The following is a 6,488-nucleotide window of genomic DNA, read 5'->3' on the forward strand; positions in this document are numbered from 1 at the left end:
CCCACATCAAAGTTCTTGATGGGATTCTCTTCCCCAGATATCTACATGCCTCCTTTATTCCTCCTTCAAGGATTCCTCAAGTGATGCTTCTTGGTGATGCCCTGCATGACAACCTTTAAAAATATATTCTCCTCCCCAACACTACCCATACCCAGTACATTGCTCTCACTTTTAATTCCATAGCCCTCTCACCTTCTCCTGTATTAAATAATCTACTTATACATTATGCATATTCTACCCACCCCACCTAGAATATAAGCTCCTTCAGTGCTGGGGTTACTTCCTGTTTTTTCATTGCTCTATGGCTGGTAAGAGGAATTATGCCTGGTACAAAATGCTTGCTGAATAAACGAATGAATGAATATTCTTGTCAACATCTCTACCGTGACTAGGGGAGATCTGTCATATAGTGTTACCCCATGCAGAACAATGATAATATACCAAGTTGCCCTTAGTTTTATGTTGAGCACTTACTAGGTGAGGCACTGTTCACTGCAATATATAAATTATTCTTTTAATGTCTTCATAATCCTGTCAGGAATCATCTTACCTTATTTTACAGAAGGGAGAGAGAGCTGAGCCTTAGAGTGGTCAGGGGAAGTGACAGTGGTAATACAAAGAGCAAGAGGAAGATCCTAGACTAAGAGCAGGATTCAAACCAGGAATGTCTATCTCCAAACCCCAAGCTCTCAATCTCCAAATTATACCACTTACACAGTCCATAAATTCGGATCTACAAAAGACCACAATAATGAGGTGCATACACTCAGCAATCTAATGGTCAGGACTAAGAAGGATTTTTAGAGTTTTCCAGCAGAACTAGAGAACAAAGGGACTACATTACTTTTATCATAATGTATCAACAACAATTTAACAATAAAGAGGAAGAAAGTGGATGACAGTGAAAAGGAAAATTCTATTAATTATTGAAGGATTAACATGTGAAGTGCAAAACTGCCTTTTTTCAGATCAACTTCTATAAATATTATTTCTTGATTTTTGTAAGTATTGGTCAGAAGAACATTTAGAGTTTTGCTTTGACAACTAGGCAAAGCGCAAATATCATGTTGCAAATGTGGGCAGTTCACATGATCAAGGGATGGTCCCTTGATCATCAGTTGAGTTCAGGTAGGGTTGATAGGATGAACTAAAATATGCATGAACAGAAGGTCATTGCCTACATGTACAGATGACCAGGAGAGCAGCAGGAGACAGTAACTTCTCTTAGGGACAATTCTAGGCCCATTTCAACCACAGACAAATGGACACTTAGAGTCCTGGTGGAGGACGTAAAGGATAAAGAGCCCTATGCTAGTTCTCACCAGGCAGGTGCTTTAAATGTAGTTTATCAATAACTATGTGTGCCATTAAAGTAAAATAATAATAGTGATGATAATTTTTTTTAAATTTGGGAAAGTCAAATGTCCTTAAACCTTTTAACTTTTTTTTTAATGGAATTTTTTCTGTATTTCCTCTTTTTTTCTTAAGATTTATTTTTATTTATTTATTTCTCTCCCCTTCCTTCCCCACCCCGGTTGTCTGTTCTCTGTGTCTATTTGCTCCATCTTCTTTGTCCACTTCTAGTCAGCAGCACAGGAATCTATGTTTCTTTTTCTTGCATCATCTTGTGTCAGCTCTCTGTGTGTGCGGCACCATTCCTGGGCCGGCTGCACTTTCTTTCGCGCTGGGCGGCTCTCCTTACCTGGTGCACTCCTTGCGCGTGGAGCTCCCCCTACATGGGAGATTGGCACAGCACTCCTTGCGCGCATCAGCACTGCACATGGGCCAGCTCCACACGGGTCAAGGAGGCCCGGGGTTTGAACCACAGACCTCCCATGTGTTGGACGGATGCCTTAATCACTGGGCCAAGTCTGCCACCCCTTTTAACTCTTAATAACTTAAATTCATTGAAATGACTGTGCAGTGTGGTTAACAAGAGGCCTTTAAAACAGCATATCAGCTTTTGAAGAGACAATCTTTACATTTCATTTTCAACAGCTAAATACACATGCCATCACAACTGAGAAAAATGCTAGGACTAAAATGTGAGAAAATGTCCAAAAGAATAAAAAGCTGTTAAGTGTTTCCCTTTTAAGTTGACCATGTGCTTGACACTTTCATAAGCAGCAGGGACATAGAAAGGAAAATTATTCTATTCCTACCCTGGGGAAATTTGAAATCTTAGGGGAGAAAACAGACATAGAAATCTATCGTTATTTTTGTGTGTGTGTATGTGTGAATTTTATACTTTTTTTTTTTTGATTTTGTAAAAATATTACATTAAAAAAAAATATGAGGTCCCATTCAACCCCACCACTCCCCCCCAGCAACATTCACTCCCATCATCATGACACATCCATTGCATTTGGTAAGTACATCTCTGGGCATCTCTGCACCTCATGGTCAATGGTCCACATCATGGCCCATATTCTCCCCCATTCCATCCAGTGGGCCCTGGGAGGATTTACAATATCCAGTGATTGCCCCTGAAACACCATCCAGGGCAACTCCAAGTCCCAAAGGCGCCTCCACATCTCATCTCTTCCTGCCCTTCCCCATCCCCATCAGCCACCATGGCCACTTTTCCCACTCCAATGCCACCTTTTCTCTGTGGACCTTGGATTGGTTGTGTCCGTTGCACCTCTATGTCAAGAGGAGGCTCAGATTCCACATGGATACTGGATGCAATCCTCCTGCTTTCAGTTGTAGGCACTCTAGGCTCCATGTTGTGGTGGTTGTCCTTCTTCAACTCCATCTTAGCTGAGTGAGGTGAGTCCAATAAATCAGATTGTAGGAGCTGGAGTCTGTTGAGGCTCAGGTCCTATCATATTGTCAGTCCAGAGATTCAAATCCCCTAAATATATCTTAAACCCCAACACCATCTACAATTCCAGTAAAGTACCATGAAAGTCTTATGAAAAGAGATCCCATCTGTGTCCAGTTTCATCACGCAGAAACACCAGCTCCAAAGAAGGGCCATCTGACATGGCAGTGAACCCCATCTGCCATGACCATAGAACCCGTGGGTCTCTTTAGCCCTCCAAGGAACCAATACCTGGGGATTGTATCTACTTTATCTGTCTCTTAGACTCTGCTCAGTTGTGCATAAGGGCAATCCTTCTGACAGCCTCCAGACTCTTTTTTAGAGACTCGTAGCCATATAAACTCATTTCTCCTTTCCTTTTCCCCTTACATTAGGTCAAACAGCATGCATAAGCCAATAATTTCCACACAGAGAGAGGAGCAGAGAACAGCACAGAGGGAGAGACCAATTTTTCCTAGACAGTCAGGAAGAGGTACCATTTCATCCAAAAGCAAAAGAGGATTCTCTGGATTAAAAAGAGGTGAAAGGAATTATTGAAATATTTTTGAAGCAGGAATTGAGAATCATAACTTACACAAATCTGATTTAATTACTTTCTTGCAGAAAGAAACTCCTTGTCAGGCAGTAGAAGAAATAAAATAAACATGCAACATCATGACTGGCATCCACACACAGTATTTCTCAACATTAAAATGTCTGAAAACTGGGTATGGCATGATGGTAACAAGTAAGTCAGATAAAAGGATTTGGAAATAGAACATTAAACAAAAGCTCTCACTGAAGAAAGAGGAGAACTGATCATTGAAAATTCAAATTTGTTAATTTGTTTGCCATAGTAACTCACTTCAGAGAAAATTAAAACCTTCCTATTTGGAGCCTTTTTCCAACAGTGTCTGGTTAAATACCCTACCCAAACTTATCACATTATGAAAAAGAGAGCATTTTGACATGCATCACTACTTACACATCTATGATGCCGTTTTATTATCAAACCCATGACATCTTTGATGACAGCTTTTGATTGGATTTTATTTCAGTTGCAAGAAGTGAGAGCCAAGGCCAACTTCCTGGACCTGTGACCTGTGCAGGTGCACAGGGAATCATGCTCAGAACTCTGTGCTTTTTTTCAATGCTTTGCTCTTATCATCCTGAAATTCTTAACCATATTATCTTTAAACTTGTGTTCTATAAATTAATACAGAAAGGGAGTGAAGCAGATATATACAAAATGCTTATCTACCACTCCTTGCCACCCTATATGCATGTAGTATTAACAACATCCCAGCAGCATAAGATTACAATGAAGCTATTATGGGTGGGAGATCAGCAAGGCTGAATGTGAGTATAAAGGTAAGCATGTTACCTCTGTGAGTAAAAGAGGATGCTAACATTTCCAAATTAGAGCTTACTTCCAAGGCAGAAGGAAGGGAATGGCCTTCTAAAACCATGAAACAACCAGTAAACCCTATCATATATTTCTTACTCTGTTAGTCAAACACTAATGAAAATGACAAAATGAAAGGGAAAGATAGGGCAACTAATAGTTCTTTTCCTTAAGTCTTTTCTTATTCATCACTAAGCAAAAGGAAGAGTGTGTAGGTCAAATGTGCACATACCAAAAAGCAAAATAAAAACAGTTGTGTTATTTTTGCACAGAGTTTCAAAAAATAAAATACATGTACAATGAAATAAGAGCTATGTAATAGGAATTGTGTAATTTGATTCCACATATGCGTTAAATGCTCTTATCCTATTTAAAAATGAAATATAAATATAATGAACAATAAAATTCTTTAAAATAATTTAAATTATATTTTTTCTTTACCTAGAATGGTATTAAGTAGTAAACAGGGTAGCAGGTGTAGCTCAGTTGATTAAATAGCTGCTTTTCATACAAGGTCCCAGGTTCAATTCCTGTACCTCCTAAAACTTTTTAAAAAGTAGTAAATAAGCAACACTATACTGTAGCTAATATTATGCCAAAACATTTTTTAGGTTTTCAGGAATTTGATGCACTCTTTTCAGTATTCATATGAGCATTTTACTGATACTACTTTGATTAACAGAGAGTTAAAGAACACCTTTTAATTTCATAATACTTTTAAACACTTTCCATCCAACTTATAATATAGCAAATGAACTCAACTATTATATTATTTCCCAAGGTGAAAGATATTTTTCAGGACTTGACTCTGAGAAGACAGGTTTTGAACATTATGTTCTTTTAAAAGTGATTATTTTTTAACAGCCAAGGAAATGATAGGGTTAAAGTATATAAAGCTATTTTGATAAAAAGAGGTTTTTGTTTTGTATATTGATTAGTCAGGAGAAAAACTTTTTCCAAACTTTTGCTGAAACAGACCACTGATTTGGTTTTTGTTATTTTAACAGAAAAAGAACAAAATTTTAACTTTGCATCAGTATGCTATTTGATATTACAGCTTTTGAAACTTTATAGATAGACCCAATAAATTTTACTCAACTTTAACTACAAAAAATTTCTGTATTCATTCAGATTTTGTTTTATATTTTAACTTTTCTTCATATAACCAATTTAATCTTAGGACAAAATAACTGTCTCTTTCCTTAACAATAAAAATATATTCTATACACCCTACATACATATGTTATTAAAATGATTTTGGGAACTGTCTTAAAGCAAATTCTTACAACATACAATTACCATGATTACATTAGTTAACAGGTATTTTATTTTAGCAGTGCAGGAAAAACTACTTTCCCCATTATTTTATGAAAACCTAAGATTCCCAATAGAATCTAAATTATCTTCTCCCTATCACCACTTTAATATTCAGATTGAAGCGGCCTCTGACAGGTTTTCCTGTTCTGTATCAATTCAGTTTCTGTTTATAAGTGACTTCCTCTAATTAACCATTTGAATATTTCAGTTTAAGCAATGCTTCTACAAACCTCTTATAACTATTTATAACCACATAGAGCATTGTTGCTTCATTTCAAGACAAATTCCACCTTCACAGACACATTCCCTTACCTAATGCTACCACAATACCTTCTACAACTTGCCATATGCATTCAAGTCTTGTCCTACATACTTCCATTCAATTTTATGAAAACCAGCCATCCCATCCAAGGAAAAATCATACTTTTCTTGAACAAATTTATCAAATTTCAATCAGCTACAAACTTTCTATTAAAGTTTCACATCTTTCATTTCTTTCTGTGAAGAAAAACAAGCTATTCATTTCAATTTAGGCAAGAACTAGTTTTTTATGAAGAGCTCCAACCCTGGTGACTGAATGAGGAGAGGAAAAAGTTGGGGCAGAAAGCAGTGACTATGAGGAAGGTGAGTCAAAGGATGAGGAGGGTGGGGTGGAGGTGATGTCCAAAGTATATATGGAAGAGTTGAAGGGGGAGCCTGACCAGCTGGATTACAGTCGAGATTTTTTTGGATTTAGGGACAGAAAGGAGGAAAAAGAAAGCTTTTGAGGAGGTTTTTGGTGTAAAAGAAGAACAGGATTGACAGAGGGAGTGGTGAATACAAAGGTGAGAGAAGGCCTGAGTGTAAGGAATCTCACAGGCCTGCCACTATGCTGGATAAAGTTCTTTAAGTCTCAGGGAACTTGAGAATTAAGTGCATTTTCTCACCATTGGTGAGAATTGGTATTGCAGCCACACAGAGGTC

The sequence above is a fragment of the Dasypus novemcinctus genome, chromosome 23 (assembly GCF_030445035.2).
Source record: "Dasypus novemcinctus isolate mDasNov1 chromosome 23, mDasNov1.1.hap2, whole genome shotgun sequence".
NCBI lineage: Eukaryota > Metazoa > Chordata > Mammalia > Cingulata > Dasypodidae > Dasypus > Dasypus novemcinctus.